The sequence below is a fragment of the Heptranchias perlo genome, chromosome 10 (assembly GCF_035084215.1).
Source record: "Heptranchias perlo isolate sHepPer1 chromosome 10, sHepPer1.hap1, whole genome shotgun sequence".
Classification (NCBI taxonomy): domain Eukaryota; kingdom Metazoa; phylum Chordata; class Chondrichthyes; order Hexanchiformes; family Hexanchidae; genus Heptranchias; species Heptranchias perlo.
The window spans coordinates 74,370,711-74,396,379 of NC_090334.1; the positions used below are offsets into that span (position 1 = coordinate 74,370,711).

The window sequence follows — 25,669 nt, forward strand, 5'->3', positions numbered from 1 at the left end:
TACGCGTTCCCCATATTTAAGTTTTTAACTTCTCTTACCCCCCCCACCGACCCTCTCCCGCCTGTCTTGTGGGGGAGTGGTTAATGTCGTCAACAACAACAACAACAACTTGCATTTATATAGCGCCTTTAACATAGTAAAACGTCCCGAGGCTCTTCACAGGAGTATTATCAAGCAAAATTTGACACTGAGCCACACAAGGAAGTATTAGGACAGGCGACCAACAACTTGGTCTAAGAGGTAGGTTTTAAGGAGCGTCTTAAGGGGGGAGAGAGAGGTAGAGAGGTTTAGGGAAGTAATTCCAGTGCAAGTTTATGGAGGGTGGAAGATGGAAGGCCAGCCAGGAGAGCATTGGAATAGTCCAGTCTAGAGATAACAAAGGCATGGATGAGGGTTTCAGCAGCCGATGAGCTGCTACGGAGGTGGAAGTAGGCGGTCTTGGTGATGGAGCGGTTATGTGGTCGGAAGCTCATCTCAGGGTCAAATAGGATGCCAAGGTTGCAAGGTTATCGACGGCCTTATGTTTACAGTTTAGATTAAAATTTAAAAGTCTGACACCATCTACCCACTGATGAGTGAATCTGACTTTGTTACACTGGATGAAAGCGGAGGGGACTTGCAAAGCTGCAGCAAGATGTTAAGAGCTGCCCCGTTGAACCTCGGCTGCATCTTTTATTTTTTCAATTGAATGGCATGGACATGGGCCAATGACCAGTGAAGCCATTAAACAGCTGATGGGATAGATTTTGCCAGTAATGAATGATGGAAGCATCCAAAGAAAATTGATAGAATTACTGTAAACTCACTGCGACGGTGTTGTTAGGCTGGCAAACGTGTCATGAAAAGATTGATTGGGACTGAAAGAAGCTCTTACCTCAGTGGGTGAACGGTAGATTACGTAGAATTACATTATATGGAATTTACAGCACAAAAACAGGCCATTCGGCCCAACTGGACTATGCCAGCGTTTATGTTCCATGCGAGCCTCCTCCCACCCCTCTTCATCTCACCCTATCAGCATATCCTTCTATTGGTCAGGGCTGGAAGCAAAGCAAATATTTGGATCAAGAAATTGAAACTGAGAAATGGAAACATTTTAGTTTTAAATTGTCAGCTGGTTAATATTCTAATTGTGAAATAAAACGTTTTTAATTAGGTAGTCATTTTATGACAGTCCTTTTTTTTTGCACGAAAGTAAAAATTGGTTCACCATTTCCGCAGCATTTATACTGGGGAAGAAGGCGATTGCCTGCTATCAGGACAATGTATCAGATTTAATGATGCTTTGGCAGTTAACGTCTAATTAGATTTTTACAGACTGTAATACCACGTGCAAATAAAAAGGGAGATCATTTCAAGGGCATCATATCCAATTACTGGAACAGAGTGTTCCATAGCACCATTGGAATGCCAAACACCATGAGTCTTGATCTCAATTGCTCACAGACAGATTGTATCTCTGGTGGCTGCTATTCATTTTTGTTTACCACAAAATGCAGTTCTGCTGAGTCATTGTGAAAGCTTTTCCTTTGCAATAACTTTTGGCTTTTAAAAAAAAAGTCATCATAATTTTTTTAGGGGGAACAAGAAAATCCCATTGGGGCCCGACTATCTAGGCCCCTTTTTACCTATTCTCAACCCCATCTACCCGCCTTCTCGCAACATCCCTCATCCTCCCTTTTCTCTGCAGAAAGACGTTTAATTATTCCTTGACATTTACACTGTCCACCTCAATGGCCTTCCCTGACAAATGATTCCACAACTCTGGTAGCCTTTGGGAGAAGGAGTTCGACCCAATTTCCCTTGATGCCACTGATCTAACTTTTAACTTGCACCCCAGCCCCCACACTGGTTTCGGAACACTTTGCAATAGTGAACAATTTGCCACGGTCTACTTGTCAGCCCACTTGAAAATTTCAATCAAGCCTCCTAGGTTTACCAACTCTGGTTGGAGGCATTCCTGGCAGGTTTGATCCCGTGACATCTGATAGTCTATATGTTCCTGGCAGTAATAGGTGTAAGGACCCAGTATCTAGTTGTAATCCTATAACCCACTGATACCCTGAAACTACAGCCAGAATCCCCCTGCACTGCACAAAGTACGGTCAGACCCCCCAATCAGTGCCACTTTCTCCCTTTCTCAGAAAATGCTGGAAACACTCAGTAGGTCAGGCAGCGTCTGTGGAGAGAGAAACAGAGTTAACGGGGTCGATTTTAGGAAGGCCCAGCGGGTGTGTTGGGGGCGGGGGGGGGGCTCGTAAAATCGGGGAATCCCGGAGCGGGTCCGGAGCCTGGCTCCAACCCGCCCACTTCCGGGTTCCCCAGTGACGCGTTCGGGTGCGCGCGCAGCTCCCGCATGCGGGACTCCCACCGACAATTAAAGCCGGCGAAATGACAATTTAAATACTTACCTAGTTGAGGTACTTGACAGACCTCATTGACAGGAGATTTTGGCAGGGGTGCAATTTTGAAGGATCCTCAGCGTGTTTCCCGTGCTGTGGGAAACATTCCCTGTTGGAGCAGACGTGTTTCAGCCAGCAGCCATTGGGAGATGCAAAGGATTTTTTGACAGTTGGGGGGAATCCTCATTTATTGCAGCAGGGCACTCTGTCACTTCAGACAAAGTTTTCGCTGCAACACCTTTGTCTTTCCACTCAAAATTATTAATTTATACCCTAAACTCTGCTGTGCACACTACTTTGCGGACCCCCTCAAACTCACACCGTCAGGATTGGGGGGGTGGGGGGTGCCATGGCTGCATTCATCACTTCATCCGAGGACGAGCAACATCACCAGCCTCGCCAGGCACACCGTCCACCTCCGCCACATGGAGCTCCACAACACAGTGCTGCGCCACAGGCACCTGCACAAAATAGTCGTGCAACTGTAGGGTGACCCAATGGGTGGCATCAGGTGTGGGTGTTCATGGAGAACCTCATGAAAGGGACTTATTGCACAAGCCAGTCAAGAATGGCCAAGACGTGGCAGTAATGGTGACAGTGTAATATTTAATGTGAGTTGAACCAAAATCAAATATAAATAAAAAACATGACAAACCGTCAAACACCCTTGTGCGTCCCCTTTGTGCTCACGAAACCTTTGCCTTACGCTTCCTACTACTCATACATGATGCATCCTCTGTGGCTGCAGCAGAGGTAGTGCCAGGTTGGGTGAGGGTGACCGTGAAAGAGATGCATTAGAGGGTGTGTATGAGACAGAGCCATGAGATTGTATAAGGATTGGGTTGGGCGGTAGTGGTGGGATGAGTACTGGGGAGGTGAGTAAGTGCAGGTAAGTCGAGGATGAGGTTTGAGTGGGTGTGAGGAGTGATGTGATAGAGTAGTGTTGGCAGTGCAGAAGGAGTTGTGGGGTGGGGGTGGTGATGTGGAAGACGGAGTGTAGGAGAATGAGTAAATGTACTCACTTTGGCTGACCTAGTTAGGTCATTGAAGCGCTTCCTGCACTGTATCCAGGTGCGGGATATGTTGCTGGTGCTGCTGACCTCCTCTGCCACCTCGAGCCAGGCATTCCTGGTGGCAAAGGCAGGCCACTTCCTCCCGTCCGCCAGGTAGAAGATCTCTCTCCTCCTCCTCAACCCATCCAGTAAGACATGGAGTGAGGCATCATTAAACCTGGAAGCAGCCTTTTCCCTGGGCTGGCCAATGCAGTAATTTTGGCTGTTTGCTGCAGGAGCAGCATTGGAGGACTGCCCCTTTAAATAGGGCTCCTCCAGCTGACAGCCTGTGATGCGGGTCCTCCCGCTGCTCAGGTTTCCAACGGGAATCCCGGAAGCCAAGGTAAGTGGCTTCAATTTACTTGCGATCGCGTGGGGAACCCACCGATTTTACTGGGCGGGTTACCTACGCGCCCAGTCGATCCCCCGCTGCCAACCTGCCTCCCTGGTAATATCGGGGCCAACGTTCCAGGTCGATGACCTTTCGTCGGTCCATCATTTTCTGTTTTTATTTCAGATTTCCAGCATCTGCAGTATTTTGCTTTTGTCTCTCCCTGTCCCCTTGGACTCAGGTTTAGACTTGAGTTCTGTGCGAAGGTGATAACTCTGAACTGGGAACCTGAATCAGAGCTGATCTGTACTTGGACTTCACATGTCAAAACCGGCTAGCAAAGATCAACCTGAACCAAACCGAGAGCTCACACAAAGGACAGTGGGCTCGGTGTTTGGGGCACTTCTCACAGGGCACATCATCCTAAACTCAGCTCAGCACCAATATTTATAAACCACCCCCTGGGCTCGGACTTAATAAAGGAGCGTTTTCATAGAATGATAGAAATTACAGCACAGGAAGAGGCCCATTTAGCCCATGGTGCCTGTCCCTCTTCTCCACCCCCCCGGATCCTTTTACATTCCTCCTAGAATCGTAGAAAGGTTACAGCACGGAAGGAGGCCATTCGGCCCATCAAGTCCGCGCCGGCTCTATGCAAGAGCAATCCAGCTAGTCCCACTCTCCCGCCCTTTCCCCGTAGCCCTGCAAATTTTTTTCTTTCAAGTACTTATCCAATTCCCTTTTGAAGGCCATGATTGAATCTGTCTCCACCATTCCCTCGGGCAGTGCATTCCAGATCCTAAACGCTCTCTGTGTAAAAAAGTTTTTCCTCGTGTCACCTTTGGTTCTTTTGCCAATCACCTTAAATCTATGTCCTCTGGTCCTTGACCCTTCCACCAATAGGAACAGTTTCTCTCTATCTACTCTGTCTAGACCCTTCATGATTTTGAATACCTCTATCAAATCTCCTCGCAACCGTCTCTGTTCCACAGATAACAACCTCAGTTTCTCCAGCCTATCCACATAACTAAAGTCCCTTATCCTTGGAATCATTCTAGTAAACCTCTTCTGCACCCTCTCTAAGGCCTTCACATCTTTCCTGAAGTGCAGTGCCAGAACTGGACACAATACTCCAGTTGTGGCCGAACCAGTGATTTATAAAGGTTCATCATGACTTCCATACTTTTGTACTCTATGCCTCTATTTATAAAGCCCAGGACGCCGGATGCTTTTTTATCCACTTTCTCAATCTGCCCTGCCACCTTCAACGATTTGTGTAAAGATCTCCCCAGATCTCTCTGTTCCTGTACCCCTTTAGAGTTGTGCCCTCTCGTTTATATTGCATCTCCTCGTTCTTCCTACCGAAATGTATCACTTTGCATTTTTCTACATTAAATTTAATCTGCCACATGTCCGCCCATGCCACCAGCCTGTCTGTCTATGTCCTCTTGAAGTCTATCACTATCCTCCTCACCGTTTATTACCCTTCCAAGTTTTGTGTCATCTGCAGATTTTGAAATTGTGCCCTGAACACTCAAGTCCAAGTCATTAATACATATCAAGAAAAGCGATGGTCCCGGCACTGACCCCTGGGGAATACCACTGTACACCTCCCTCCAGTCTGAAAAACAACCGTTCACCACTACTCTCTGTTTCCTGTCCCTTAGCCAATTCTGTATCCATGTTGCTACTGCCCCCTTTATTCCATGGGCCGCAGTCTTGATGATAAGGCTATCATGTGGCACTTTATCAAAAGCCTTTTGAAAGTCCTTTTTAAACATTTATCCTATTCCCTTTTAAATAATGATCTAGTCTCTGCCTCAATAGCTACTTGGGGTGAAGATCTATGCACTACCCCAGATCTATGCACTACCCCAGATCTACGCATTACCCCAGATCTAAGCACTACCCCAGATCTATGCACTACCCCGGATCTAAGCACTACCCCAGATCTAAGCACTACCCCAGATCTAAGCACTACCCCAGATCTATGCACTACCCCAGATCTACGCATTACCCCGGATCTAAGCACTACCCCGGATCTAAGCACTACCCCGGATCTACGCACAACCCCGGATCTACGAACTACCCCAGACCTGCTCACTACCCCAAATCTACACGCAATCCCAGATGTACGCACTACCCCAGATCTTCGCACTACCCCAGATCTACACGCAATCCCAGATCTTCGCACTACCCCAGATCTACGCACTACCCCAGATCTTCGCACTACCCCAGATCTACGCACTACCCCAGATCTACGCACTACCCCAGATCTACGCACTACCCCAGATCTTCGCACTACCCCAGATCTACGCACTACCCCAGATCTTCGCACTACCCCAGATCTACGCACTACAATGTGACTTTACTAAAGTGGTGGTTTGAATTAGACAATAGTTTTAAAATCAATATTGTATATTAGAGCAATACAAACTCATTAGCTGATTGACGTGCTGATGACATTGCCCCACTGATACAAGGATGCTGTGAAGTTTCGTTCTCAAATTGCATTCTTGGGCGGGGCTTTTATTGTGCATTGTAATCAATCAGATTGTGGACACAAAGTCGTTTAAATCGCCTGAAAGTCAAAGTCCTGTGTGCTGTCCGGTGACATTATCTGGCATTTGTGGGCAGACAACTGTTGTTATTGTAAGGATCGTTAATGATGCAAAATGGGACCCATCTTCTTGAAGTGTTATTCATTCTGTGCTCATTTTCCTACTCCCCACCACCCCTATAGAGGGTAACACAGGCTAAAGTGTGTTGACTAATCACAGCAATCAATCTCTATCAATTAGCCTACAACAGACCCAGACATGAGGTGGGGAAAACCCCCAGTGGTGGAGAGCTTGGGTAACCATAGGTCCAAAGTCAGCTGTTCCTCCTCAGGATGCTGCTGTCATGTCTCAAATTACTCGTCTGCTGTATCCCAAAATACTGTTTTCTGAAAGAAATCTATTTAATTTACAGTTAAGTGAATCAATACTAACTGCTTCCACAGTGTCCCCGGGGAGCCTGTTCCATAGATCGCTCACTGAAATAATGGGGTAAATTTTAACCCCCAAGAACAAGTGGGTTGGGGGCGGGCGGGGAGTAAACATCCTCTGTTTTCAGAGCGGGAACACATCCCGCCTCCAACACACTTGCTTCTGGGTTTAACCCCGGCAGGTTTAACTGCGTGTGGAGAGCAGTCACCAGGAAGTTCCGCCCCCACTCAAAGCTGGCGGGCACATACTTAAAAGGGCAATGTACCTCATTGAGACACTCGAGGTATTTTGTGCATTGGAATAATAAAATGAATTTAACCTTACCTGTTCGGGTTTCCCATCGCTTCCCATTCACGTCAGGTGAAAGCAGGCGGGAAGGGCTGGATCCATGAGGTGAGTGCCTTTATTGCACTGCTTGTGGGACCGGAGGAACAGGAGTGCTTCATCCAGGCCCAACAAGCTCACATAGCCGACACCCCCCTCCCCCCGTGATGGACCCCACCCACCTCCAGCCCTTCACCCTACCTACAGCGACCACCGATCTTCTTCTTAGCCCCCCAATCTTCTTCTCAGCCTCCCGATCTCTTCCTCAGTCCCTCCCCCCCCACCCAATCTTCTCCCCGGCTCCCCCCACCCCCGATCTTCTCCCCGGCCTTTGAACCCTCCCTCTGATCCCCGGCTACGGCCTGCTGCAGCAGGCCTTCCTGGTCGACGGCCGGCCAGCCTGTCAATCAGACTGGCTGCCGGGCACGAAACCCGGAAGTGAAATTGACGGGCCTCATTCCCGCCGACTTACCTTCAGGGTTCCGCAACCCCCCCCCCCCGCCTCGCCCCCTTCCCGGCTCTCAGTTAAAATTTACTCCAATGTTTCTGCAGATTGGATTTGAATTTACCCCCACTTCGAGCGCAGGCCGTGTCCTCTGGTGCTACTGTTCTGGACAAGTTGAAATATCATGCTCCATGATATCTAGTCCCTTTAGAATCCTAAAAACAGCAATCATTTCACCTTTCAACCTTCTCTTTTCCAGTAAGAAAATGCCCAATTTATATACTCGCGCCTCATAATCCAGTCCCTCCATCCCCTCAATCATTCTGGTTGCTCTCTTCTGCACGCTTTCAAAAGCTGCAATATCCATTCTGTACAGAGGCAATCAGAACAGTACACACAGTATCTAAGTGCGGCCGCACCCAATGATTTATAAAGTGGTAGAATTACCTCACTGTTTCGGCTCAATATTGACCTTTTAATGCATTCCAACATCTGATTTGCTTTGCTCACTGCCACCGAACATTGGTGCGATATCTTCAATTTATTGTGAATCAGGATGCCCAGTTCACTTTCATTTTCAATGGCTTTTATATTTCATTCCTTTTCTTTAATCAGTATATTTCTTCTGCTGATTAGGGTCAGAGATTTTGTGCATAAGGGGAAGCTGGATAAGTACATGAAGGAGAAAGGAATAGAAGGATATATCGATAGGGTGAGATGAAGTGAATAGAGTGGGAGGAGGCTCGTGTGGAGCATAAACATCGACATGGACCAAATGGCCTGTTTCTGTGCTGTAAATTCGATGTAATTCTATGTTCACACAACCCTCTGTGACCTCACCCCACCTCCTCAACCAAAAATCCCAGCACGCATTCTCCACATTGCCAACTCTGCCCTACCTTGCAGTGTGCACTCTATGATGAGTGAAAAGCTGAGAGCCATTGGATCCCTACACTCTGGATGTGCCCATCGCCTTCCGATATTGCACCCCACCTTTGGCCATCACCTTTGACCACCTCCCCCAGCTCCTGCTCTGTATCCGTTCCAGCCAACCACACCTCCCCTCCCCTCCCACCCCCCACTTTTGCGATGTTTCACTGTGCTAAAGGCACTAATTGATGATAGACTGGGGAATGGGAAACCATCTCATTTCAGTCACCCAGTGTCACAGTCAGTCACTCTCAAGTCAGGCTACATTCAGAGGAAAGTTCCTCTACGGTGCATCATGCTTCATCTCCAACCGTGGAAGAGCACTCGCTACGCATTGCCATTTCTCACATGTTGGCCCTGAATTTCTGGGACGGTTTCTGGACCTCCTGCCATAACCTCGGCCACAGATCGGCAGAACCTCTGGAGAAACAGCTTAAATGGTTGAAAACAGTTGTTGACACTGGTTCTTTCGGAGGTTCCGCCGATCTCCTACTGAAGTTACGGTGGAAGATTAGGATACTCCCCCGTGGAAATTCAGGGCCCTTATCTTTGGGGCCTGTCTGAGTGAAATCATCATTTCAGTGCTAACTGGGGCTCAATTTATTTCATACAGGGAGAAGCCATTTCTTCCATTAGCACTGGAATAGATTCAAAGCCAGGTGCCAGAGGTGAAAGCACAGTGTGCAAATCCATTGCAGATGGCGCCCTACTGCTGACTAGGTAAACCGAGGCCCCATCTGCCTGTTTCAGTGGCCAACATTTATCCCTCAACCAACATCACTAAAACAGATGATGTGGTCTTTATCACATTGCTGTTTGTGGGACCTTGCTGTGCGCAAATTGTCTGCCGCGATTCCCTAAATTACAACAGCGACTACAATTCAAAAGTACTTCATTGCCATAGAGTGCTTTGGGACATCCTAAGGCTGTGAAAGGGGCTATATAAATGCAAGTTCTTTCTTTCTTTTTACCCCACGAAAGAAGGGCCAGAGTTCTCCCGGAGTCCTGCCGTATATGAGCTGCAGTTCCCTGTGAGCAGCCTTCCTCTTAGACGTAACAAGAAAGGCAGGTCCATCAATCAGCACATCAAGGCCTGCGACTCCCGCTGGCTGTTTTATTTTCCTAGACATTCCAGACACATATTTGGACAGCAGGAATAATTGTACAATCTGCTCTTTGGCAGTAAGAGATGCCCTTGATCACCCTTTTGTATTCCACAGGCATGAACCTGTCACTGTCCAGGCACTTTATCTTCTTTCATTCTAACTGGCTCCTACTTTGAGCGACTCATCATATTGGTGAAATGAAAGAGGGAAAAAAATGATTCATTTGCAGGCCACAGGACTCCGACATTGACCCCTGTCAAGAACTGAAAGAGGATCAACACTAGTAACCATGAAAGGAGGAGGTGGAGATTGCAATTCATTTTGGAGTCAATCGTTGTAGACCCAACCAGTATCATTTTAATATTTATCCTATTGTTTTTTTTAGGATATTATTTCTCAGTGACACAAAATGGGTGTGGGTGAGAATTTACTCCAGACTCGTTTTATAAGAAATGTTTAAACCCTCCACTTCAAATTACATTTCTTGTACTTTACATTTCTCATCCTGCTATCAGATGCACAGTTAACCCCATATGATGACAAACCCGCTCCAAGTAATGCACTGAATCATTGCCCATTCATTGTCTTTCCGTCAGACCCCCGAGGGAACCTGTACCGAGCACGTCTATTGTCCCCTTGTTCTTAGAGGTGCCTGCTATGCTTAAAATTTAAGACGCTGTATCTGAATGCACGAAGCATTCGTAACAAGATAAATAAATTAATGGAGATAAATGGGTTTGATCTAGTCGCTATTACTGAAACGTGGATGCAGGGTGACCAAGGTTGGGAATCAAATATTCCAGGGTACTTGACTTTTAGAAAAGATAGGAGAAATGGATAAGGAGGGGCGTGGGGGTGGTAGCCCTGATAATAAAGAATGAGATAAAGGTGAGAAAGGATCTTAGCTCAGAAAATCAGAATGTAGAATCAGTAAGGGTGGAGCTAAGAAATAACAAGGGGCAGAAAATACTGGTGGGAGTAGTTTACGGGCCCCCTAACTGTGTTATAATGTTGGACAGAGTATAAATCAGGAAATTAGAGGAGCATGTAACGAGGGTAATGCAATAATCGTGGAGGACTTTAATCTTCACATAGACTGGGCAAATCAAATTGGCAAAAGTAGTTAGGAGGACGAGTTCATGGAAAGCATTCAAGACAGTTTTCTAGAACAATATGTCAAGGAATCAACCAGGGAACAGGCTATTTTAGATCTAGTATTGTGTAATGCAACAGGATTAATTAGTAATCTTATAGTTAAGGATACTCTGGGGCAGAGTGATCATAATATGATAGAATTTCATATTGAGTTTGAGAGTGATGTAGTTAAGTCCAAAACTAGGATCTTAAATTTAATCAAAGCCAATTATGTAGGTATGAGGGGTGAGTTGGTTAAGGTGGATTGGGAAATTAGATTAACAGATATGACGGTAGATAAGCAATGGCGAACATTTAAAGAAATAATTCATAATTCTCAACGAACATACATTCCCTTGAGGAATAAAAACTCCATGGGAAAAATGATCCAACCGTGGCTAACTAGAGAAGTTAAGGAGAGTATTGGATTAAAAGAAGAGGCTTACAATGTTGCCAAAAAGAGTAGTAAGCCTGAGGATTGGGAGGGTTTTAGAAACCAGCAAAGGATGACCAAGAAATTGATAAGAGAAAATTGAATTTGTGAGTAAGCTAGCATGAAATATAAAAACAGATTGTAAGAGCTTCTACAAGTATGTAAAAAGGAAGAGATTAGCGAAAGTAAACGTGGTTCCCTTAGAGGCAGAAACAGGAGAAATTAGAATGGGGAATAAGGAAATGGCAGAGACGTTAAACAAATATTTTGTATCTGTCTTCACAGTAGAAAACACAAAAAACATACCAGAAATAGAAAGGATCTAATGAGAGTGAGGAACTTAAAGCAATTATGATCAGTAAAGAAAATGTACTGCAGAAATTAATGAGACTAAAATCTGACAAATCCCCTGGACCTGATGGTCTACATCCTAGGATTTTAAAAGTGGTGACTGCAGAGATAGTGGCTGCATTGGTTTTGATCTTCCAGAATTCCCTAGATTCTAGAACGGTCCCCGTGGATTGGAAGGTAGCAAATGTAACCTCGCTATTCAAGAAAGGAGGGAGAGAGAAAACAGGGAACTAAAGGCCAGTTAGCCTGACACCAGTAGTAGGGAAAATGCTAGAATCTATTATTAAGGACGTAGTAACAGGGCACTTAGAAAATCACAATCTGATTAAGCAGAGTCAACACGATTTTATAAAAAGGAAATTGTGTTTGACAAATATCTTCGAGTTTTTTGAGGATGTAACTAGCAGGGTAGATAAGGGGAACCAGTAGATATAGTATATTTGGATTTTCAAAAGGCATTTGATAAGGTGCCGCACAGGAGGCTGTTACACAAGATTAGAGCTCATGGGACTGGGGGTAATATGGATTGAGAATTGGTTAACAGACAGAAAACAAGGAATAGGAATAAACGTGTCAATTTCGGGTTGGTGGGTTGTAACTAGGGGGTGCTGCAAGGATCAGTGCTTGGGCGTCAGCTGTTTACAATCTATATCAATGACTCAGATGAGGGGACCGAATGTCTCCATGTTTGCTGATGATACAAAGCTAGGTGGGAAAGTAAGCTATGAGGAGGATGCAAAGAGACTGCAAAGGGATATAGGCAGGTTAAGTGAGTTGGCGAGAAGGTGGCAGTTGGAGTATAATGTGGGGAAATGTGAAATTATCCATGTTGGTAAGAAGAATAGAAAAGCAGAATATTTTTTAAAAGGTGAGAGACTAACAAATGTTGGTAGTCAGAGGGATTTGGGTGTCCTTGTACATGAATCACAGAAAGTTAACATGCAGGTACAGCAAGCAATTAGGAAGGCAAATTATATGGTAGCTTTTATTGCAAGGGGGTTCGAGTATAAGAGTAATGAAGTGCAACAAAGGTTCACTAGATTGATTCCTGGGATGAGATGGTAGTCCTGTGAGGAGAGATTGAATAGAATGGGCCTATATTTCCTGGAGTTCAGAAGAATGAGAGGTGATCTCATCAAAACGTATAAAATTCTTAGAGGGCTTGACAGGGTAGAAGCTGAGAAGTTGTTTCCCCTGGCTGGAGAGTCTAGAACTAGGGGACATAGTCTCAAGATAAGGAGTCGGCCATTTAGGACCGAAATGAGGAAAAATTCCTTCGCGCAGAGTGTTGTGAATCTATGGAATTCTCTACACCAGAGGGCAATGGACGATCAGTCGTTGAGTATATATTCAAGACTGAGATCGATGAATATTTGGACACTAAGGGAATCAAGGGATATGGGGATAGGTGTGCAAGAATTGAGGTAGAAGATCAGCCATGTTCTTATTGAATGGTGGAGCAGGCTTGAGGGGCTGAATGGCCTTCTCCTGCTCCTATTTCTTATGTTCTTATGCAATTGTCAGTAGATCACCGAATCTCACCTAAAGACACCAGTGTGTTTTTGTACTTTTCTGCATCCCTAATTATTAGTGGGACTTTTATGGCTGAAATCCAGGTGTATTCATTGACTGTTTGATGATGACCAAATCCTAAAAGACCATTCTTGGGTTTCCTCCAACATACTGTAACACAAATAGAGATGGAACATGGGTCCCAGTGGCTGTTATTTCCTACATGGTGAGTTTCTAATTTTAATTGTGCCAGTCTGACACAAACTGCCCATGGGCCTCGCCCAAAGTGACCATTCTTCAGTCTGGACATCTCCTCACCTGATGCCTACAGATGTTCATTGCTCACTGTCTCATAATCAGAAGGGAGATCCTGGCTGAGATTTACCCACCCTTGTCCAGGTGTGTTCAGGCTGTCTGGAGCTCCCTTTCTGCTGCCTCATCTGAGACCAGCCAGCTCAGCACAGACCAGGGACTGTCCTGGTCAATTGTGGGCTGGTACCACACACTAGGTTATAATGTGCCGTGCTTTCCCTGATCTGGTAGTGCTTGTAAACCAAAAGAAAAAAAATCTTCTTACGGCCTCTAGGATTTAGCTCGGTGCAACTGTAGACTTGAAGTAAATCTCAATGGATCTGGGTGTCATTGGCTCTCTGCAACCCCTCCAAGTCACACACCATCCAGACTTGGATATATATCGGCCGTTCTGTCATCGTCAAAATCCTGGAACTCCCTACCTAACATACTGAGGGAATACCTTCGCCATACAGACTGCAGTGGTTCAAGAGCATGGCCCACCACCACCTTCTCAAGGGGCAACTAGGGATGGGCAATAAATGCCAGCCTTGCCGGCGACACCCACATCTCGAGAATGAATAAAGAAAAAGTCCAGAAATGCCAGGAATGCTAGTGGTTGTTGTCAGCAAAGGGGCAAGGTACAACTGTCCTGTAAGAGACTTGTTCAGCACCGTGGAAAATGCAGTAACAGACCGTGCAGAGGCCCTGGAGGTCGCTGCCACCTTGAATACAATCCCTGGCTATATATCCTTGGCTAGCAGAGTCTCATCAGCTTCTTCAGCCACCTCTACTGCGGCTGCAGTACCTGGACGGTTCATTCTGCTGCTGCTATCCTGGCTCCTTACGGAATCAGTTCACCATTAATCTGAGCTTGGGTGTTTACGCGCATATTCTTGGCTTGCAGTTTTCCTCAGAGTGCAGCACACCTGCACCCTCTACAAAGGTTTCTTCAACCACTGCTGCTGTTCCTGTGCTGTGACTCTCCAGCAGACTCCTGACAAATTAATTCTATCCCCTGTGCTCACAGCACATGCTGAGATACTGGCATTCCCATTGGTGGCCCGAACTGAGGACTTAAAGGTACATTGCCGTTGGTAGATTGGATTTGGGAATAAGGTGCATTTTGATCAGGTGGATTGTAAAAGATCTTGTGGCACTATTCGAAGAAGAGCAGGGAGTTCTCCTGGTACCCTTGTTAACATTCTTCTCTCAATCAACGCCACCAAAAAATAAAGGACGGATTGATTGGGCATTCTTCGCTTCTGTTTGTGGGATCTTGCTGTGCTATGATTGTCTACTCAATAGTGACTGCGCTTTGGAAGTAATTCATTGGATGTGAAGTGCTTGGAATTACCTTGAGGACATGATAAGGCATTGTGTAAATGTAAGTTTATTTGTTCATATTGAATTCAACACAGCTTCCATACCCGGGGAGACCCTTCGAAAACCCTTCTCCCAAACTCCTGAGAACAAAGCTTGTTGGTCATCCCTTTCTCAACTGTTGCCTCCAGCCTCTCCCCTGTGACAACCTCCTTTTGTTTCCCTCTATTTTGTTGATACTACTGTGGCCATTGTTTTCTTTGAACTTTCCTCACTTGCTTCTGTTAAGTTCCGAACGTGCTGTTCTATACGTTCTCCTCACTGCACCTTCACTGTGTTCAAACCACACCTCATCAGGCTTCTTTCTACAGGAACATACCAGGGATGTGAAACGATAATCATGAGAACTGGCTTGAGGTACTGGGGATATAGCCACTGGAGCAGAGAAGGCTAAGAGGAGATTTCATAGAGATTTTTAAATTACAAAGGGTTTTGATAGGGTGAATAGGTAAAGACTATTTTCTCTGGTTGGGGAATCAGTGATGAGGGGTCAACAGTTTCAATTGATCACTTAGAGGATGAGGAGAGAGGTCAGGTGACATTTCTTTATGCACAGAGTTGTTGGAGCATCGGATGTTTTACCACAAGGAGTAGTTGAGGCAGGTGGTTGGCCCTTTTAAGGGAAAAGTAGATAAATCTTTGAAGCAGAGGAAGATACAAGGCTATGGAGTGAGAGTATGACGGTTGCCTACACATAGAGCCAGCACAGGCACGATGGGCCAAATGGCCCTCCTCTGTGCTGTAAACATCTATGGTTCTAACTCATTGGGGGTAATTTTACCACCCGCTATCGGGTGCGTTCCCGGCGGGGGGGCCCCGAAAATCGGGGAATCCCGAAGCGGGACCGGATCCCGTCTCGATCCCGCCCACTTCCGGGTTCCCCACGGACGCGCCGGCGTGCGCGCGCAGCCCCCGCTGGTGGGAATCCTGCAGGCAGTTAAAGCCAGCGGGATGCCACTTGACTATTTATTTAGGTCTTTCAGGTCATTAACTGACCTGATTAAGGGATTATGTGGGATTTTAGAACAAAGTGGGACTGTTTCCCACACTGGGGGAAACACTCCCAGGTCAAATAGCTGCCTGTGGCAGCTGCAAAGGTCCATTTGACAGGTTGGGGAGGGGGAGACCCTCACCCATTGCAGGAGGCCACTCTGTCACTTGGGACAAAGTTTGGCCTCCACCACCCTCCTCCTGACAGTCAAAGTCACCAACTTGCACACTTACCCCGGGGTCCAGAGACATGTACCTACCTTGCGGACCCCCTCAGATGTACATCTTGCGGATGGGGGCCGCCGTAGCTGCAGTCATGACCTCCTCGGAGGGCGAACAGCATCACCAGCCTCGCCATCCACGCCGTCCACCTCTGACACGTGGAGCTCCACAACAGAGTGCTGTGACACATTCACCTGCACAGCAGGAGGGAGGGCTACCGCAGAGAGAGATGCGTCGCAGAGGGCACTACCCTCGCCACAGGGTCCACAGACCGAGGCTCAGCCTCCTGGACCTCTCTGAGCAGCAGTGCACACGGAGGCTCAGAGTCACTCGACATGTAGCCGTGGACATCTGCAGCCTCCTTCATGCCTAGCTGCCTCTGGCTGGCCCGAGCACCATCTTCTTACCTGTCGCTGTCAAAGTCACCACTGCCCTCAACAACTTCTCCTCCGCATCCTTCCAGGTTGCAACCGGGGACATCGCCGACATCTCTCAGTCGTCTGCACAAAAGAGCCCTGCAAATACACCTACACCCACTCTGCACTGACACAATGGGTGGCATCAGTTGTGGGTCTTCATTGTGATCCTCAGGAAAGGGCATTATTGCACAAACCAGACAGGATTCGCGAAGACATGGCAGTAGTGGTGCCAATATAATATGTAATGTGAGTTGGTCAGAAATTCAATATAAGTAACACCCATGACAAACCCTCAAACACCCTTGTGCATCCCCTTCATGCTCACGACACGTTTGCCTTACGCTGCCTACTGCACATATGTGATGCATGCCCTGTGGCTGCAGCACAGGTAGTGGCAGGTTGAGTGAGGCTGACCGTGAAAGAGATGCACGAGAGGGTGAGTATGAGATAGAGCCATGAGATTGTATGAGGATTGGGTTGAGTGGTAGTGGTGGGATGAGTACTGGCGAGGTGAGTGAGTGCAGGTAAGATGAGGATGAGGTTTGAGTGGGTATGAGGGGTGATGCGACAGAGTAGTGTTGGCAGTGCAGAAGGAGATGTGGGGTGGGGGCAGTGATGTGGCAGACGGAGTGTAGGGGAAAGACTACGTGTACTCACTGTGGCTGACCTACTGAGGTCATTGGAGCGCCTCCTGCACTGTATGCAGGTGGGCGATATGTTGGTTGCGCTGGTGACCCCCTCTGCCACCTCGAGCCAGGCCTTCCTGGTGGCAGAGGCAGGCCGCTTCCTCCCGCACGCCGGGAGGAAGATCTCTGTCCTCCCCCTCCTCCTCACCCCATGTATTGATACCTGGAGTGAGGGATCATTAAACTGGGAGCAGCCGTCCCCCTGGGCTGCTCCATGCTGTAATTTTTTCTATTTGTTGCAGCATCAATCAGTGGAGGACTGCCCCTTTAAATAGAGCGCCTCCAGCTGACAGATCTTACTGCGCATGCGCAGCCCGCCCGACGCGCAGGTCAGCAGTGGGGAACCCGGAGGAGCAGGTAAGTGGATCCAATTAGTGAATTGTGTTCTACGATCGCGCGGGAAACTGACTAATTTCACCGGGCGCGTTACCCACGCGCCCAATAGCCCCCCCGCTGAGAACCCGCAGCCCTGCTAACATCGGGCCCATTGTTTCTCAGTGCTTGAAAACTGTGAAACTCCTTACCTTCCCAATTCTTCCTTTACACCATGTTCCATAGGTTTTTAAAATCCAATTACTACTTGATTACTAATTACTACTAATTTTGATTAATTACTACCTGATTACTAATTATTACTACTTGATTGCTAATTATTCCTACTTGATTACTAATTACTACTACTTGACTTAGCTCTTTTCAGCTTGCATTTTGTACTGCTCGATGGCTTTGACCCTTCAGCTAGGTTTCTGAATTTAAATATCAGGATTAAAATAAAGTCGTCGCAGCCGCTTGATGAGCTGCACATTAAGCGAGTTCTGAACATTACTGCTTCTTGCTCAAAAAAACATGAGAACCAGTGGGAAAAAAGAAATCAGTGTCAGGTTAAGTATCACTTTGGCCCATTTGGTAGCACTCTCTCCTCTGAGTTGGAAGGCTATGGATTCCAGCCTTGCTACAGGACTTGATCCCATAATCTAGGCTGACACTTCAGTGAGGGAATGCTGCACTGTTGGAGGTGACGTCTTTCAGGTGCAGGCCCAGCCTTCCTGGTAAGGTGGATGTATAAGATCCCTTGGCACTATTCAGAGAAAAGCAGGGAGTTTTCCCAGAGTCCTGGGTGGCATTTGTCCCTCAAGCAACATCACCAAAATCTGATTAACTGGCCGTTATCTCGTTTGCTGTTTGTGGGATCTTGCAATTCACAAGTTGGCTGCTGTGTTTGCCTGCATAAAAGAGAAAGTGCACTTCAAAACTGATTCATTGGCTGTGAAGCCCTTTGAGAGGTCCTGAGTGTGTGAAAGACACTACTTAAATACAAGTTCTTTATTTATGGTTGCCTTTGGTCTGTCAGCTTTTTCTGAAGCTGTTGATCAGCACTTGCCAAGTTTCTAGGTTGGCATGTGTGCGACGACATATTGTCCATGAAAGCGCAATGTTGTGGCTTGGCATCCAACGATGAGACTAGTTATTGTCTTTAACACAAGATTGGTATTCCTGCTCACAAGTGTAGTGTCAGCTGTAATAGCATCAGCTATAGTAGTGCCAACTGTTGTGTCAGTTGTAGTAGTGCCAACTGTAGTGTCAGCTGTAAACTGGGAAACTACTGCATGCTCCTCTGCTGCTGATCTAATGAGCCTGTGCATATAAAACATCCTTTGTCTTGCCTTTTGCTGAGAGAGATTCCTGAGTAAGCTGGTGCTGTAAAAGGTTAATTCTCATGTTAAATACCATTTGGCTGCTCTGATAAGCTTCATAATTCTGCTCTTTGTCAAGGAAATTCAAACACACAAGCTCTCAGGACTGGGTGTTAAAAGAAGTCATGCATTTATATAGTGATTTTCACATCCTCAGGATGTCCCAAAGCGCATTACAGCGAATGAATTACCTTTGAAGTGTAGCTACTGTTGTTTTGTAGGCTAATGTGGCAGCCAATTTGTGCACAGCAAGGTCCCACAAACCACAAATGAATGAATGACTAGATAGTTTACTTTTTGGTGGTGTTGGTTTAATGTTGGCCCGGAGCCTGGAAGAACTTCCCTGCTCCTCTTCGAATAGTACCATGGGATCTTACATTTCCACCTGAGCAGGCAGACAGGGCTTCGGTTCACTGTCTCATCTGAAAGACGGCACCTCCGACAATACAACGCTCCCTTGGTGTCAGTGTACATTGTGTTTTCAAGTCGATCGTGGAACTTGAACCCATGAACTTCTGACTCAGAGGTGCAAGAGTGCTACCAACTGAGCCAAGCTGACACTTGTATACGTTGGAAGAGCTCAGTACATTTCTGCACATTCACGAAGCCGGATATTTCTTGCGTTGGTGAGACTCGCTGTTTTTATAGGTCCTCTTGGTTTTCTCCGCCCAACATATCATCCTGGTTGAGAGGGTTGGTGGGCACCCTGCTCTCAGGCTTCTGCCAATGCCACCTTCTATGAGAGAGAACCCAACCTCGTCTCACCTGTTGGGTTAATATAGGATATTGTCATATATTCCTATTGCCGTTATGTGGAGGTATCATAGGATACTGTCATACATCCTTTATCTCTAATACAAGTTTGAGGACTAGGAAACATTGAAATGTCTGGTTAATACTCTTTATTAAATCAAGTGAATGAGATAATAAAACACAACCCCTTACATGTCGTGCATATGAGATATAGGCACCAATACTCACATAGCAAGGACTCCTTCGGGAGATCCCAAGCATGTCATCTTGACTGATTACACTAGCCTCAGCAAGACTAGATTGAAGTTCCCCAGGAGCACCAGTATGTTGTATCTTTTATACATTTAATTACGTAGGACAAATGTGGGTACCATATGTCATCATGTTGTGTACGTTTGCTGTTGACACGTAAGCTTGTTTAGTGTTCTGGTTACCTGCTACCATTTGTTGTGCATGCCTTTGATGTCTTAGGTTATTTATTACACTCTGAACATTCCACACATGAGTGCTCATTAGTTCTCTGTAACATTTGTGCCTGATAACCCAATATATCAGGCCCTGTATATCCATTACAACCACTGCAGAATCAACCTTCAATATGTGCAACATAGGAACAGGAGTAGGCCATTCTGCCCCTTGACCCTGTTCTACCATTCAATTAGATCCTGGCTGATTCTATATCTTAACTCCATCTACTCGCATTGGTTTCGTATCCCTTAACACCCTTACCTAACAAAAATCTATCAATCTCAGTTTTGAAATTTTCAATTGACCCCCAGCCTCAACAGTTTCTTGGGGGAGAGAGTTCCAGATTTCCACCACCCTTTGTGTGAAAAAGTACTTCCTGACATCAGCCCTGAATGGCCAACTCTAATTTTCTGTTTGCGAGGGGGCTCACATTTCTCCATAGTCACATGCGACCCACTTACTGGTTTTGATGCACGTATCTAGCCCCTAACTCCAAAAGTTTGCATGTTCCTACTTTAAAAGGCTTGTTGAAATTAAATTAAACAGAATTTACTATTGTTGTTCATCAATGTGTCACTGTCCACAAAAACATACTTTCCATGCTGGTACTAAAAGGCATGGCGTGTTATCATGGCCTCAGGATATTCCAGAGAGTTTCACAGCCAATGAATTACTTCTGAAGTGCAGTCACTGTTATTATGTAGGCAGACACAGCAGCCAATTTGTGCACAGCAAGGTAATGAATGAATCAATGACCAGATGATCTGCTTTTGGTAGTGTTGGTTGAGGGAGGAACGTTGGCCAGGACACCAGGAGAATTTCCTGCTCATCCAGGAACAACGCTGTGGCATCTTTGACAACCAAATTGACCAGGCAGACGAGGCCTCGGTTTTAATGTCTCATCCTTAAGAAGGCACCTAGAATCATAGAATCATAGAAGTTACATCATGGAAACAGGCCCATCGGCCCAACATGTCCATGTCGCCCAGTTTATACCACTAAGCTAGTCCCAATTGCCTGCACTTGGCCCATATCCCTCTATACCCATCTTACCCATGTAACTGTCCAAATGTTTTTTAAAAGACAAAATTGTACCCGCCTCTACTACTGCCTCTGGCAGCTCGTTCCAGACACTCACCACCCTTTGAGTGAAAAAATTGCCCCTCTGGACCCTTTTGTATCTCTCCCCTCTCACCTTAAATCTATGCCCCCTCATTATAGACTCCCCTACCTTTGGGAAAAGATTTTGACTATCTACCTTATCTATGCCCCTCATTATTTTATAGACTTCTATAAGTTCACCCCTTAACCTCCTACTCTCCAGGGAAAAAAGTCCCAGTCTATCTAACCTCTCCCTATAAGTCAAAGCATCAAGTCCCGGTAGCATCCTAGTAAATCTTTTCTGCACTCTTTCTAGCTTAATAATATCCTTTCTATAATAGGGTGACCAGAACTGTACACAGTATTCCAAGTGTGGCCTTACTAATGTCTTGTACAACTTCAACAAGACATCCCAACTCCTGTATTCAATGTTCTGACCAATGAAACCAAGCATGCCGAATGCCTTCTTCACCACCCTATCCACCTGTGACTCCATTTTCAAGGAGCTATGAACCTGTACTCCTAGATCTCTTTGTTCTATAACTCTCCCCAACGCCCTACCATTAACGGAGTAGGTCCTGGCCCAATTCGATCTACCAAAATGCATCACCTCACATTTATCTAAATTAAACTCCATCTGCCATTCATCGGCCCACTGGCCCAATTTATCACCTATCACTGGACCAGCCATATAAATACTGTGGCTACGAGAGCAGGTCAGAGACTGGGTATTCTGCGGCGAGTGACTCACCTCCTGACTCCCCAAAGCCTTTCCACCATCTACAAGGCACAAGTCAGGAGTGTGATGGAATACTCTCCACTTGCCTGGATGAGTGCAGCTCCAACAACACTCAAGAAGCTCGACACCATCCAAGAAAAAGCAGCCCGCTTGATTGGCACCCCATCCACCACACTAAACATTCACTCCCTTCACCACCGGCGCACTGTGGCTGCAGTGTGTACCATCCACAGGATGCACTGCAGCAACTCGCCAAGGCTTCTTCGACAGCACCTCCCAAACCCGCGACCTCTACCACCTAGAAGGACAAGAGCAGCAGGCACATGGGAACAACACCACCTGCACGTTCCCCTCCAAGTCACACACCATCCCGACTTGGAAATATATCGCCGTTCCTTCATTGTCGCTGGGTCAAAATCCTGGAACTCCCTTCCTAACAGCACTGTGGGAGAACCGTCACCACACGGACTGCAGCGGTTCAAGAAGGCGGCTCACCACCACCTTCTCGAGGGCAATTAGGGATGGGCAACAAATGCCGGCCTTGCCAGCGACGCCCACATCCCGTGAACGAATGAAAAAAAACTCCCTCAGTACTGCACTGGAGTGTCAGCCTTGATTATGCACTCTAGTCTGTGGAGCGGGGCTCAAACCCAAAACCAGAGAGGCAAGAATGTTACAAATTAACTTCTTTATCCAAAGTGTGGTAAGAATGTGGAACGGCTATCACAAGAAGTAGTTGAAGCAAATAGCATAGATGCATTTAAGAAAAATCTAGATAAGCACTTGACGGAGAAAGGAATAGAAGGGTATGCTGATGGGGATAGATGAAGAGGGGTGGGAGGAGGCTTGTGTGGAGCATAAATGCCGGAATAGACCAGTTGGGCTGAATGGCCTATTTCTGTGCTGTAGTTTCGATGTAACTCGATGTAAATTGTGCAGTGTAGTAGAAACTGATGCGTCATTTTGTTCATTTAGAAACTTAACTCTGGAATACCCTTTTGAACTAACTACTGCTGGCTTTGAAAGTGAGCAGCTTCAGACTTACATGATTGAGCTGCTAATTCCAGTGTCTTGCAGCAACTTTCTGTGCTATCATGGAGATCAGCAACCTACATTTAAGGTAATTAGAGAGATGAGAAGGGAAGCAAAGGCTAATCTCCCCAAGAACGTGGATGAAAGGCACCATATAACGACACTAATGAAGTCTAAACAAGCCCCCTTGAAATGATTGATTGGCGATCTATCCAAAGTAAATGCACATCAGAAACAACCTTAGGGGGTATCAGCATTAACACAGACTGTCTGAGATAGAGAGGTCAGATCTGGGAAGGATTCCTGGATGAGCACGTATGACTTATAGCAAAGAAAAAGACATCTTCTTTCTTGCGTTTGTATTTTAAAATCCTGTAACTGGCCACTTTCTTTGGCCAGATGTGAGGAGCCAGGACATCTGAATTAGCATCTGAATGGGCCACCAAGTAGTGTGGTTGAAGCCAGGAGATTGGATTCATTTAAAGAACAGTTGGATGGAAGACATATCCTGAGAGGATGAGACCTGATGTGCTGAAGGGGCCTTTTTCGTCCCATCCTATCTCAAAGTTGGAAACAAGGTGGAATCACTCCCGACTGCTCCTTTGTTTCATGTTGAAGGGAGGTGGATTCTACTGACAGCCACATGACTCCTTTGGGTTTCATTTCATCTGTGTGCTCTATTTTTAGCTCAGAGGTTAGCATGCTTTTAGAAATCCTGTCTGTGTTATTCTAAAGCAGTCATTAACCTGTTTTATTGATCTTAAACCTGCTAATTGCTGTGTTGAAGTAGTGTAGACAGGAATTGATGCAAACATGGTGCACAGAGGAAGTATAACCCACAAATATTCTAAAGGGAGAAGCCCTCAGACTTACTGATGTGTCAGAAATTGCCTTTGTTTCCTTGTTTTATTCTTTAAACCCACTTTCCATGCACTCTGGAATTCTCTCCCTAAATATTAAAGTTAAGAATGTCAAACTTTATAAAACACTGGTTAGGCCTCACCACACTTTAGGAAGGATGTCAAGGCCTTAGATAGGGTGCAGAGGAGATTTACTAGAATGGTACCAGGAATGAGGGACTTCAGTTACGTGGAGAGACTGGAGAAGCTGAGATTGTTCTCCTTGGAGCAGAGAAGGTTAAGGGGAGATTTAATAGAGGCGTTCAAAATCAGGAAGGGTTTTGATAGAGTAAATAAGGAGAAACTTTCCACAGGCAGGAGGGTCGGTAACCAGTGGACACAGATTTAAGGTAATTGGCAAAAGAGCTAGAGGTGACATGAGGAGAAATTTTTTAACGCAATGAATTGTGATGATCGGGAATGCACTGCCTGAAAGGGTGGTGGAAGCAGATTCAATAGTAACTTTCAAAAGGGAATTGGATAAATATTTGAAGAGTAGAAAATTGCAGGGCTATGGGGAAAGAGCAGGGGGAGTGGGACTAATTGGATAGTTCTTTCAAAGAGCCGGCATAGGCACGATGGGCCAAATGGCCTCCTTCTGTGTTGAAAGATTCTATGATCATTGAAAATAAGGAATTTAAGAAACATTTTTTTTAAGATGTTGATAGAAAAGCAAAACAGGTTACCAGCCTACTCTTATGAAGTGCCTTGGGACGTTTTCCTATGCTAAAGGCGCCATATAAATGCAAGTTATTGTTGTTGTTTTATTCCCTTGAGTTTAGGAGGTTGAGGAGTGAAATCAGGAAGCAGTTTTTCACACAAAGGGTAGCGGAAATCTGAAACTCTTTCCCCCCCCCCCCCCAAAATGCTTCAGACTCTGGGAAGATCGATAGATTTTTATAGGATAAGGGTATGGAGCAAAGGCGGGTGAATGGAGTTGAGCATCAAATCAGCCATGATCTAATTGAATGACAGAACATGGCCTACGCCTGTTCCAATGGGGCTTAAATTTGTTAGAGCCCGGAACAGAGAGGCGCGAGGACCGAACTCAATTCATCCTCGGGCCTCATCATAATGATGCAGACGAGCTGTGAGCACCAATCAGGCGCCCCGACGCAGCTCGCCTGTCGGGGTCTTACCAATTTTGCCCCACGCCAAGGCCCACAGGTAAGTCCTGGAGGGGCGGCGATCAGGAGCAGCCCCTTTAAGGACCTCAGGTTCGGCTGCTCAAGACCCGGAAATGCCAGTTGGAGCTTGGGCAGCACAAGCTGCAACCAGGTCAAATGAATTTAATAATCCAGATCGGAAATGGGCGCAGGAGTCCCATTTCATTATTCAAATGAGGCCTGCGCTCATTTCAGGCGGCCATCAGGTGCGCCTAAAAAAAAAAAGCCCAACCAATTCAACAGTGGCCTAAACGCCCGTGCAGATTGGGCGTGGGTCTCCGCACTGCTAAATTGGTTATCGTCGCGCCTGTTTTAGGCCTATAAATGGGCACAGCGATGTTAAATTTAGACCCCAATGTTCCTGTTCAACAGGCAGTTATTGCAGCCCTTTGCAACTATCGATTTTTACAAAAAGGGTTCTGTAAGGTAAGAGTCCATAATTAATATTGGGGCTGCTATGTAGATTGACACTGATATCCACAGCCTATCCACGAGCTTTGAAAACTATCATCTCTCTGCATGTCATGAAGACAGGTTTCCTTGACACTATTGTACCAATGGAATCCTGGCCAGCTCTCCAAGGAAATCATCTTCTTCCTGCTCCCCCTCCTCTTCCTTTTTTATTTTCTAATGCTCGAAAGGCATATGTTGAGTTCAGTGTTTAATTGTGGAATCAAATCAAGAGTGAAAAGTGCTGATTCGGAACAGGGAACATGCGCGAAACCTGGCCATGACAGTGCCTGAAGTTAGGGGCCTACACGGTCGGAGTGCGACCTTTTATTTAGTGTTTCTGCTGATGCACTGCTTTGCGGTGAC

At 46.1% G+C, this 25,669-nt stretch overlaps 1 protein-coding gene across 2 annotated transcripts in view; it reads left to right on the forward strand.

The window, feature by feature from the left end:
* Positions 1-25,669, forward strand: part of adck1 (aarF domain containing kinase 1) — a 512,025-nt gene that overhangs the window by 344,930 nt on the left and 141,426 nt on the right. The window lies entirely within an intron of this gene.